At 39.7% G+C, this 13,338-nt stretch overlaps 1 long non-coding RNA gene across 2 annotated transcripts in view; it reads right to left on the bottom strand.

Moving 5' to 3' along the window:
• LOC117802984 overlaps positions 1 to 13,338 on the bottom strand; it is a 32,025-nt gene that overhangs the window by 7,826 nt on the left and 10,861 nt on the right. For both annotated transcript variants that reach the window (XR_004626498.1, XR_004626500.1), the window contains exon 3: positions 403 to 477. This is a non-coding gene — a long non-coding RNA (uncharacterized LOC117802984). The remainder of the gene's footprint in view (positions 1 to 402; positions 478 to 13,338) is intronic.

Consider the following 13,338-nt stretch of genomic DNA (forward strand, 5'->3'; position numbering starts at 1 on the left):
GAAGCAGACTCCCCACTAAGCAGGGAGCCCCATATGGGGCTTGATCCCATGACCCCGGGATCACAACTGAGCCAAAGGCAGATGCTTAACCAGCTGAGCTACCCAGGCACCCCCATCGTAATTCTTTAAAAATATCAACAGGGGCACCTGGCTGGTTCAGTTGATAGAACATGTGGCTTTTGATCTTGGGGGTCATGAGTTCGAGCCCTGCATTGGGAATAGTGATTATATTAAAAAAAATTTTTTTTAAATATCTATAGCAGCTATCATTTATTGAATGCTTACTAATAGGGCGGACACTGTGCAAAGCAGCAAACAATTTTAACCCCCAAAACAACCAATAAAATACATATCATTATCTTCAGATTAAAGATAAGATTTAGAAAGACCCATTGAACTTACTGAGTTCTCAAAGGCACAAAGGGTGGTTCTCTGGGACTCCATCACTCTATAAGTGAACCAAATGTGTCAAGGGGACTATTAAAATAGAAGCAACAAAAAAGAGAAAAAAAATTAATACAGTTTGAAATTTGATGTTCAAAAAATAAAAACATTAAAGTAGTCATCACAGGGAAACATTTATTCATTAGCCTCTTTCACAACCTATCTTTTCATTGGGTGTTTTATTTATTTAAAGCCACCTTTTGCCAAAGACAGGAGAACAGGCAGCACCCTACACCCTTATTATTGGTGAGGGCCTCTAAGAGCCTCACTTCAGCCCATGGAGCTGGGATTCAACTCAGAGATGACTCTAAAGCTTGTGCTAAAGATTATTGGGACCTAACTGCAATTCATTACATTAAACCAATAGTGTCAAAAACATTCAAAATTCTTAATCTATTAAATTAAATATTGTGACAAATTGCAAAAACATTAATAAATGTGTTAAAGGCAGAGTTCCTTATAATAATAAAAAATTTAAAAGTAATACAAATGTTTAACCATATGGGCCTTGTTAAATCAATTATGTAATTCAATTATTGAAAATAATCTTTATGAGGCCTTCAAATTAAAGTGGGAAACTAATTGTATTATATCATGTCAAGTGGAGAAAAAAACAACACATATAATAGACACATATAATAGAACTACAGTAGTCAGAACTGTAAAAAAGGGAAATTTTAATGTGTAGAAAAAAGATGGAAAAGAAACATACTTAAAAATGTTAACAGAGACTGGATTTTGGAAAAATGGGTGATTTTCTCCAATTTCTTGTATTTTCTGTAATTAGAATTTTCTCTAATGAGTCTTATTTCTAGAATAGAAATAATGTTAATAATATATATTTGTGGGGGGTGCCTGGGCAGCTCAGTCGGGTAAGTATCCAATTCTTGATTTCAGCTCAGGTCATGATCTCAGGGTTGTGAGATTGAGCCCTGCATTGGGCTCCAAGCTGGGTTTGGAGCCTACTTAAGATTCTCTTTCTCCCAACTCATTTTAGAACCAAACACACCTCCAGATTAAAAGTGAGGGGGTGGAGAACAATTTATCATGCTAATGGACATCAAAAGAAAGCTGGAGTAGCCATCCCTATGTCAAACAAACTATATTTTAAACCAAAGACTGTAATAAGAGATGAAGAAGGAAACTATATCATAATAAAGGGGTCTATCCAAAAAGAAAATCTAACTGTTGTAAATATTTATGTCCCTAACTTGGGAGCAGCCAAATATATAAATCAATTATTGACAAAATTAAAGAAACTCATTTATAGTGATACAGTAATAGTAGGGGACTTTAACACCTCACTCACAGCAATGGACAGATCATTTAAGTAGAAGATCAACAAGGAAACAGGGCTTTGAATGACACACTGGACCAGATGTACTTAACAGATATATACAGAGCATTTCATCCTAAAGCAGCAGAGTACACATTCTATTCAAGTGCACATGGAACATTCTCCAGAATAGATCACATACTGGGTCACAAATCAGTATCCCAGTATAAAAGATTGAGATCATACCACGCATATTTTCAGACCACAATGCTATGAAACTTGAAGTCAACCACAAGAAGAAATTTGAAAGGACCACAAATACATGGAGGTTAAAAAACATCCTACTAAAGAATGAATGGCTCAATCAGGAAATTAAAGAAGAATTTAAAAAAATACGTGGAAGCAAATGAAAATGAAAACATGAGGGCACCTGGGTGGCTCAGTCAGTTAAACATCTGCCTTTGGCTTAGGTCGTGATCCCAGGATCCTAGGATGGAGTCCCACATCAGGCTTCTTGCTCAGCTTCTCCCTCTCTCTCTTCCCCTCCCCCCACTCGTTCTCTTTCTCTCAGATAAATAAAATCTTAAAAAAAAAAAAAGCAGGGGATACCTGGGTGGCTCAGGTGATTGGGTGTCTGCCTTTGGCTCAGGTCATGATCCCTGGCTCCTTGGATCAAGCCCCACATTGGGCTCTCTGCTCAGTGGGGAGTCTGCTTCTCTCTCTGTCTCTCTCTTTCCCTCTGCCCCTCCCCACCGGTCATTCTCTCCCTCATTCTCTCAAATAAAATCTTTAAAAATAAATAAATAAATAAAAATATTAAAAAACAAAACCAAAAACGACCCACAGCGAATATTATCACCAACAAGGGAAAAACTGAGAACTTTTCCCCTGAGGTCAGGAACACGACAGGGATGTCCACTCTCACCACTGTTGTTCAACATAGTACTGGAAGTTCCTAGCCTCAGCAATCATAATAAATGATTATTTATTCAAAAATAAAAAAATAATATTATTTTAAAAATAAATAAAAGACATCCAAACTGGCAAAGAAGAAATCAAACTTTCACTCTTCACAGACAACATGATACTCTATCCACCAAAAAAATTGCTGGAACTGATACAGGAATTCAGCAAAGTGGCAGGATATAAAATCAACACACAGACGTCTGTTGAATTTCTGTACACTAACACTGAAGGAGCAGAAAGAGAAATCAAGGAATCAATCCTGTTCACAATTCCACCCAAAACCGTAAGATACCTAGGAATAAACCTAACCAAAGAAGTAAAAGATCTATATTCTGAAAACTATAGAACACTTATGAAAGAAATTGAAGAAGACACAAAGAAATGGAAAAACATTCCATGTTCATGGATTGGAAGAACAAACATTGTTAAAATGTCTATGCTACCGAAAGGAATTGACACATTCAAAGCTATCCCTATCAAAATACCACCATCATTTTTCACAGAGCTGGAACAAAGAATTCTAAAATGTGTACGGAACCAGAAAAGTCCCCAAATAGCCAAAGTAATGTTGAAAAAGAAAACCAAAGCTGGAGCCATCACAATTCCAGATTTCAAGCTGTATTACAAGGCTGTAATCATCAAGAAAGTATGGTACGGGCACAAAAACAGACACACAGATCAATGGAACAGAACAGAGAACCCAGAAATGGACCTTCAACTCCATGGTCAACTAACCATCAACAAAGCAGGAAAGAATATTCAATGGAAAAAAGAGTCTCTTCAACAAATGGTGTTGGGAAAAGTGGACAGCCACATCCAGAATAATGAAACTGGACCACTTTCTTACACTATACACAAAAATAAAATCAAAATGGATGAAAGACCTAAATATGAGACAGGAATCCATCAAAATCCTAGAGGAGAACACAGGCAGCAACTTCTTTGACCTTGGTCACAGCAACTTCTTGCTAGACACATCTCCAAGGGCAAGGGAAGCAAAAGCAAAAATGAACTATTGGGACCTCATCAGGATAAAAAGTTTTTGCACAGCAAAGGAAACAATCAACAAAACTAAAAGGCAATGTATGGAATAGGAGAAGGTATTTGCAAATGACACATCAGGTAAAGGTCTAGTATCCAAAATCTATAAACAACTTCTCAAACTCAACACCCAAAAAACAAATAATCCAGTCAAGAAATGGGCAGAAGACATGAACAGACATTTCTCCAAAGAAGACATATAGATGGCCAACAGACACATGCAAAGATGCTCAACGTGACTCATTATCAGGCAAATACAAATCAAAACCACAATGAGATATCACTTCACACTGGTCAGAATGGCTAAAATCAACTCAGGAAACAATAGATGTTGGTGAGGATGCAGAGAAAGGGGAGCCCTCTTACAGTGTTGGTGGGAATGAGAACTGGTGCAGCTATTCTGGAAAACAGAATTTCCTCAAAAAGTTTCCTGGAATTTCCTCAAAAAGTTGAAAATAGAACTACCCTATGACCCAGCAATTGCACTACTAGGTATTTATCCAGAGGATACAAAAATAGTGACTCAAAAGGGCACATGCACCCCAATGTAATAGCGATGTCCACAATGGCTGAAATATAGAAAGACCCCAGATGTCCATCAACAGAAGAATGGATAAAGAAGATATGGTGTACACACACACACACACACACACAGACACACACACAGAAATATTACTCAGCCATCAAAAAGAATGAAATGCCATTTGCCATGACATGGATGGAACTAGAGGGTATTATGCTAAGCAAAATAAATCAGTCAGAGAAAGACAAATACCATATGATTTCACTTATATGTAGAAATTAAGAAACAAAACAGATGAATGTTGAGGAAGAGAAGGAAAAATAGAATATGATAAAAACAGAGAGGAAGGCAAACCATAAGAGACTCTTAACTATAAGAAACAAACTGAGGGTTGCTGGAGGGGAGGTTGGGTGGGGGGATGGGGTAATTGAGGGATGGACATTAAGGAGGGCACNTAAGGAGGGCACTTGATGTAATGAGCACTGGTTATTATATGCACTGATGAATCACCAAATTCTACCTCTAAAACTAATATTACACTATATGTTAACTAAATTGAATTTAAATTTAAAATTTTTTTAGAAGAAAAGAAATAGCATGGAGCTGGTAATGGACTCTCAATTAAAAAAAAAAAAAGATTCTCTCTCCCTCTCCCTCTGTCCCTTCTCCGCCACCAGCCCCCGCCCCCCACTTATGCACACATGCACATGCTGGCTTTTTTCTTAAAAAAAAAAAAAAATTTCATTGGAGAAAATATTATTTTAAAAAATAACATTTATTTTTTGAAAAGGGTCTTTATTTAGATAGTAAAAAATATGAGGGATGGAGAGGCATCACAGAAAGATACTATAATTGTGATTTCTCAGTGCTTAAGTTAAAAGCTAAGAGGAAACACCTATGGCTTTCCTCTACTCACAGTTTTACATTACAACCTGATGTCAAATTTTTGCCCCACTGTCAGCTCATGTGACTCAATACTGGATTCAGGAAGCATGGTCATGGTAGACTTATTCAAAATGTATACACTTAATGAAGTATCTGGTAGGTTACATATTTTTCTGGATCACTAACCCCAGAAACATCCAGATAGGTACAGAACTCTCTGATGCTTGAAGGAGCTAAATGGACAAAGAAAATACTATCATGGAATAAATCTACAAAGCTCATTATTACAATTTATTAAAAATTACTCCTTTGCTTTGGAAACACTTTCTTCTCTTGATGTCTGTATCACCCAATGACCTCTCCTGGTTTTCCTCTGGTCATCCCTGACTGTTCCTTCTGCCTCCTTTGAGGCTATTCACTCATCACTTCTCCAAAATGTACATGTCCAGTTGTCTGTCATAGGCCCTCTGCTCACTCTCTCTCTGCACCCTCACCTGGACAACCTCATCTGCTCTATTGGTGCCTGCTACTCTCTGTGTAGCAGTCATCCTCTGACACCCCCTAAAAGCTACTACTTAATAACTTAGAAATGAGCTCAATATAAAGGCTCATTAGCCTTCATTTCTTAATAACAGATAATTCTCCAAAATGGTTATCAAGGAACAAATGTCTAAACCAATATGTTATCCATTGATTGCCTTTTCCACCAATCTATCTGATCAGTGATGTTTCCATGTTAGGATGACTAGATCACCTCTTACTTTCAATGTGCTTCCTGTGAAGTTATTTCACCATAGCCTGAACAACCGTCAATTTAATGTAGTGCTTTAAAAAAACTCATCTGAGAAATGCACAGGTTGAAGAGGGCACCCAGGAGCGGGTACAGCCACTCCATGGCTTCCCAGCTGGCCAGGCCTCACTGAGGGACCAGAATGACACCTGCTGAGTAGGATCTCAACTCCTGGAATGAATTCATGTATAAATGGATAACACAATAACCCCCAAATTGTCCTTCCCAAACAAGCTCCACCTTTCTTTGTAAATGGTTTAGATCATGTTTGATTCTCACTGCTTTGCGTTATCTGAGAACCAAGGTGTTTGTATTTTTATCCCATCAAAAGATTTATTCCAAGGCACGTCAGCCAGCCGTTCTCCTTCCCCTTCCCTCCCTCAAAGGTCACTATTGACTATAAAGCAATTCTGTCTCAACTGCACAAACTCAGTTAAGTGTTGTTACATCCCCACCTCCTACCCTTATTGTGCTTGCCCAGGAGGTAGCAGTATGTCGGCTCAACAAATATTTTTGAGTGCCAACTATGTACAAGGAGCTTCACAAGGCACTGTGGTGTGCAAGTTGAATGGAACAAAAATCTTCAAAAGTAAATCGCAATTCTGTCCCTTTCCTCTGGCTTTCAGGCCAGACCTGAGCTCAGCCACTAAAATACAACTGCTTTGTGTCTAGAGCTCAGAGTCAAAACCAATCAGGGGCTGTGATGTTGGTCTTTGTTGCAACCTTCTTTGCAAACTTTAACTCATCAGTAAAACTTAGAGGTAAAAAGAACCTGAATTCAAAATGAGACATTCCAAATGCTCCCCAGCTCTCCCAACTTCAAGTTTTACATATTCTTTGTTAGATCAAATACTCCTTCCACTCTCCCTTTCCGTCTAGCAGCCTCCTCCAGGCGGTAACATGACTTAAACGCACACAAAGCATTACTTTCACTAGACAATTGGCTTTCTGTGGCACTAAGTGAAAAAGATTGAGACACTCCCAAGATCATAACTAGCCTATTATTTGTTTCCTCTTTCGCAGATAATTAGAGTTTGATGACCACTATTATTATTCTTCTTTATTATCAAACACTGACGCTGGTTTTAGCCTTTAGAGCAATTTTTTCTCCAAGTTGCAAACAAAGGAAAGAAGACATTATTCTGCATTCATTAAAAGTAGCTTTGCGTTTATCCTCCATGAATTTCATGCTTAGTGCCGTGTGCAAGCCCCTCATAAATAGTAAATGCACAGAGCTGGTGCCATCCATTCTAGAGCCCCGAGGTTCTGAGGAGCAAGGTGGAAGATCAGAGCTGAGAACTAACCCCCTTCTACGTCACAGCAGCGCCATCTGCAGCGTGTGGCTGGACCCCCTCCAAGTACTCACCACCTCCTTTAGAACTTTTATGAGCCTGCTTTTTGAAAGCATACTCCTTCCATATGCAAAGGCTTGGATACATATGCCCACCAACAGCCCATATGCATGCAAAATGTGCAGATGGGCAAAGGAAAATGAAGCCAGGGGTTTGGCACTGAGACAAATTATTAACCTCAGGAATTCTTAAAAGCCACATAGGGGTCCTATGGAAAAACAGCCTCTCTTAGAACTGATAATTGGAACTTAATTTGAGATTTCAAAAACTGTAGCTTAATAGAAGTGTAAGAACAACAGCTTTCAGAACTTCAGTTTTTTGTTTTTGTTTTGTTTGGCATTGTTCCCTTGGAAAACAAACATCTAAAAGGTGGCAGAATTTCAACTAGCAGCGCCATCACCAGATTTGATCTTTTTTTCCATGGCTCCCCACCACATACGAACAACGTCATTCTGACCGGATATGGTGCAAGGGAATGATAGAAGAATAGACTCCCTTAAATTAACTAACAGCTGCATGGTTCTTTTTAGGAAGGGAAAGTGAGTAGAATTTGGGGGTAAGTACTGTGCTAAGTTATAATGCATGTGCAAATATTTAATATGCCCACAATATTTTTTTTAAAGATTTTATTTATTTATTTGACAGAGATAGAGACAGCCAGCGAGAGAGGGAACACAAGCAGGGGGAGTGGGAGAGGAAGAAGGGCTCATAGCGGAGGAGCCTGATGTGGGGCTCGATCCCACAACGCAGGGATCACGCCCTGAGCCGAAGGCAGGCGCTTAACTGCTGTGCCACCCAGGCGCCCCTATGCCCACAATATTTATAAATATATACTAGATCTTGCAACAGGTATACTAAGCCTTTTGATAAAGATCATTTATTTCAGACTAGTTATAGATTTAAAACACTTAAGATTTTCAGACTGTATTTAGGTCTAAGGTTTCCAGAATTAGAGTCAGCATTTCTCTTTTTTTCTTCTTCCCTTTTTGTTTTTTTATTGAGATATATAATATCGTGTTAATTTCAGGTGTACAGCATAATGATTTGATAAATGTACATATTGCAAAATGATCATCACAGTAAGTTTAGTTAACATCCATCAACTCACACAGTTCAAAATCTACTCTCTCAGCATCTTTCAAATATACAACACAGTATTGTTAACTATTAGAGTCAGCATTCCTAAATGAAGATATATGCAATTTATTCTATTCTCCCTCAAAGAATTCATTTAGAATCAACTCAGCAGACCTACTTATTTGTGAGGTGCTGGACTGAAAAAAGGAGAATCCACCTACCCCACAACACTTCAGCTTGTTCCCTCAAGCCATCCATGAATAGTCATAACTCAAGCAGTCCTTTCACAGAATAATTGAGAGTCTCCACATACCCGTGCATTTTTTTGTTTCTATTACAATGATTGATATTCTTCCTTGGAAGAATCTAAGGTGTCAGAGGGCATAGAGGGAGTAGAGGGTGCAGGAGCCAGATTACACTGCTAGAGGCATGAATGAGGGGTCAGAGAAAGGAGGTAGCAAGTCAGATTTTTTAAAAAGATTTTATTTATTTATTTATTTATTTATTTATTTATTTATTTATTTATTTATTTATTTGACACGGTGAGAGAGCACAAGCAGGGGGAGAGGCAGAGGGAGAGGGAGAAGCAGGCTCCCCGATAAGCAGAGAGCCCGATGCAGTACTCGATTCCAAGACCCCGAGACCATGACCCGAGCCGAAGGCAGACGCCTAACCAACTGAGCCACTCAGGTGCCCCTGCAAGTCAGATTTGACCGTGAATGAGGACAGATGGGGGTAGCTGGAGGGATCATTAAGTTAGATCAGTGTTTCTTAATCCTGGTTGCACAATGGAATCACCTGGAGAGCTTTAAAAACATTCTGACACCTGGGCCCCCCCCCTGCCACTTCTGACTTAATTGTTACCAGGTACATCCTGGGCATGGTAAAGTTTTGACAGCTCTCCAGCGGATTCTAATGAATAGCCAGCACTGAGAACAACTGGGATAGAGAAATAATGTCTTTTAAAGAGGGCAGCAAGTTAAGCATTTACAAATGCTGAAGAATGGCGCCATAGAAAAGGAGCAGCTGAAGCCACATAAGGAGGCAGAGGTGATAACTGACATCCTGGGAGGCAGGTGAGGATGCAGTCAGCAAGGTAGAAGACGTGCTTAGAAATAAGTACTTCTTTCATTATGGCAAGAGAAAGGGAGAAGCAGAGGGATGTGGATGGAGTCAGGGTTCTACTAGCTGGATGGCAAGGGGACAGGCTTCTCATGAGCCTATGTTCTCTGTGAATCAGAGGAAAGAGAATGGCGAGCTTGGCATCTGGAAGAGAATGGAAAGGACTGGGCAATGTTGGGTGCCTAGTTTATTAGAGGAGCTGAATTTAGAGTGTCAGCGATATGTCAGGCTGATGGTTCTCAGCAGAACATTAAGAAATGTGAAAAGAGTATTTCCCTGAGCATGAGGTTTACATACTTCATACCATGTTGATAGAAGGATTCAAAATTGAGCAGCTCTGGGAAGCACTGGGTCGGGGGCATAGTTGCAAATTAACCAATGAAATCCCTTGTAAAAACATCCTCTAAATTCAAAACAAATCAAACAAAAACTTCCATTGCTATAAAAACATTAACACTAAGGGGACTATAAACAGCGTTCTACATATTTTATACATAAATTCTCTATACTTTTACCATTGTTTGCTTCCTAAAAATGTTGCAGGATCTCCCTCCACTGTATTTGCAGCAAGATGTTTACAAATGTGTTCCACAGCCTGAGAGTCTCCCCATTTCCCACAGTCATCAGTCCCATACTCACTGCCTTTCTGGTTTTATAATCGAGTGACTCGGTATTTGTGAAGACACAATCTGAACATTCTGAAGTTGTGGGAAAAAAGTGGCAAGGAACGGACGGATTTCCCAGGAGGTAGGACTGTTAGGGCTAAAACCTGGGGTCTCAGGCAAGTGGGGAGGGCTGGTCACTCTGCTGCTCTCTCCCTCACAACAATCCCTAATGCGTTTATTGGTGACAAGTGCTTGCTCTCACGTGGCCTGAGAAACTAGCAGAGAGCCAGGCTCAAGGTGGGAAGCCAATATGGTGGCAGGAGACACCAGGATTCATTTGAAGACCACAGATTCTTCTATTAGCTTGCTTCTGCTCCATCTGGCTCCTTACTGTGGTGGAGTGGAGCACCCTCAAAGGGTTAACTCCTAAGACTCCTGTCCCTTTTTTCTTTGATACCACTGTTCTTTTGACATATATGTTCTTGACCTTTTTTTTTTTTGTCTTGGGGCTAGTGGCCAGAGAAGACTGCCTCCATTCCCAAACCACATTTCTTTTCTCATTTCATCCTCAGATAAGATAAGCTAAATCAAATACATACCTTAAATTATCAGGCTAAAGCACTTTTTGATTAAAGAATTTTAAACAGGGATGCCTGGGTGGCTCAGTCGTTAAGCGTCTGCCTTCAGCTCAGGTCATGATCCCAGGGTCCTGGAATTGAGTCCCACTGCGGGCTCCCTGCCCAGTGGGGAGTCTGCTTTTCCCTCTGCCTACCGCTCCCCCTGCTTGTGCTCTCTCGCTCTCTGTCCCTCTTTCTGACAAATAAATAAATAAAATCTTAAAAAAATAAAAAGAATTTTAAACATCTCAATACAAAAAGGATGCTTTGCTCTTTAGAAATGGAGAACACTACCTGACCTCTTCTGCCCTCTGACAATAGAAGCTAGGTCTTTATCAGGAAGAAACTCTTCTTTCTTCTTTATTCTATGTTGTGCTTTGCATAGAAGCCTTTAAAATGATCTTCAGATGACAAGTCACATTCTTGGGAGAGAATAGAAAACACTTTGTACAACAGGCTGAAGAAATGAGTTTTCTCTGTAGTAAACCATCCGTGTTTGTTGATTTGATGAATAAATGAAGACAAAACAGACTTTTTAAAAATTGAAAGGTTTCTCCTTGCAACCCCCATTATTTTTTCTGCCTTCACTAAAATTTGGCAAGTATGTATATTGCAACACTAGGTGTAAAGCTCTGGATCAAGGCTATGGAGTGTACCAGGACAAGTAAAGCAAGGCCTTGGCCATAATAATCAGCTATACTCAATTAGGAGAACGTGGTAAGGTGAGGAAAGAAAATTACAGAACAGAGAGAAGATCAGAACTTACTCCAGAATACCTTTTCCACAACAACATGGCGAGTCAATCCGATTATAAAATAGAAAGGTGTTAAACATTTGTGTGAAGGCTCAGAGAGAAAAGAAAAAACCCGGAGTGAATAAATTCTGCAGATCTTGTAGATTCTCCTGTAGGATCCACAAATTCCTTTCTAGGGAAAATGCGGTGACTCATATTTTGGTTGCTTTTGAAAGTTTTTTCTAGGTTTCATGTGGTCCATCCTCTGCGCAGAGTCACGTGCAAAAGAAATACGGATCTCTCTCTGGAAGCCTTGAAGATTCATGCATATCTCTGACGTTGGTGTTTTTAGAGCCAGGCCAAATACGTGCACCTTACACAAAGCATCCCTGAATGCTTCTCAGCCATAGTTCTTTTTTCTAAAGCTCTGTATTCACTTCAGCCTGTAAGAATCCCTGCTGCTCACTCTGCTCCCCTCAGTGGTCCCTCTCCAATGCCTTCTTCCTCACCTTGCTCCTTTCCCAGCTGTCCAAACCTGTCAGGTCTCCTGCTCCTAATTTTCAGCTCTGCCAGGTGGCTCTACGATGCTGGAGAACGCCATTTATTCTCATTTCCCACGGGGCAGACTTTGTAGAGTCCTCTGGGAAGTGCTGTTCCTCCTCTCTGACTGATGTGTGGAAAAAAGACTATGGAACATTCCTTGCAAATAAAATTCTCTGCTTTGTTCTACTTGCATTCCTTGGTAGAGATAATTCTCTCTGGGACAGTTTGGGTAGCTGGGGGTAGATGGGGCTCAAGCCAGAGTAGAAGTGAAATGGAGGTAAGGGGTGAAGGGGGGTTTGTTTTTCCGTCGGTCGATCAACTAATGACAGCTGTATAAGCTAAAATGAGAACCCCCACATCATCTATGTTAAGATTTGATCTTGCTGAATGGCCACCTAAACAAATCTTGTCTTTTCTGCATGAGGCCAATGCTACAGCCTTCATGTTCAAATTAGTTCTCGGCTTCCCACCATCCCCATTCTGACTGTCTTAGGCCTTACAGAATGTTGTCATTTCCCTCTTGCCTTAAATGATATAGTTGACCCCAGGGCAGTTTGTGTGACTGCACTCTTAAGGATGTGCACATGCTTTGGCCCAATATCTCCACTTCCAGGACTCTGCCAAAAGAAATAATCAGAGATGCAGACAACTATTTATACCTAATATAGATTTACTTATAATAGTGAAAAAATAGGTACAACCTGAATGTCTACAAATCAAGAAATGGCTAAAATTTTTTGATGTTATATGATGAAATATGTCTCTATCAGGATGTTAATATCAAAGGATATTTAACAACATAAATTGCTTCTAATTTAGCTTTAACTAAAAATCATGAATGAAAATTCTACTTGAGGGGTGCCTGGGTGGCTCAGTCCTTAAGCGTCTGCCTTCGGCTCAGGGCGTGATCCTGGCATTCCGTGATCCAGCCCCACATCAAGCTCCTCCCGCTGGAAGCCTGCTTCTTCCTCTCCCACTCCCCCTGCTTGTGTTCCCTCTCTCGCTGGCTCTCTCTCTCTATGTCAAATAAATAAAATCTTAAAAAGAAAAAGAAAGCAAATTCTACTTGAAGCATGATATCAATTTTGTACATGCATATATATACGTATATATGTGCTTGTGTGTTTATATACATCACACAAATACAGCAACCACACACACAATTTGGTTGCCCCTGGGTAGTAGAAATACAGGTATTTATTTATCTCTCTGCATTTGCTCATTGAACTTATATTTATTTTACATCATAAGGGAATAAATATTATTGTAAAATAAATGACAAATCAAAGCGGTTCTTAGCATAGCAACTGATGAAAAAGGAAGCTGGAAGAATGTAAATGGTTAACAATATGGGAATGGTTAAA

The sequence above is a fragment of the Ailuropoda melanoleuca genome, chromosome 1 (assembly GCF_002007445.2).
Source record: "Ailuropoda melanoleuca isolate Jingjing chromosome 1, ASM200744v2, whole genome shotgun sequence".
NCBI classification, from domain to species: domain Eukaryota; kingdom Metazoa; phylum Chordata; class Mammalia; order Carnivora; family Ursidae; genus Ailuropoda; species Ailuropoda melanoleuca.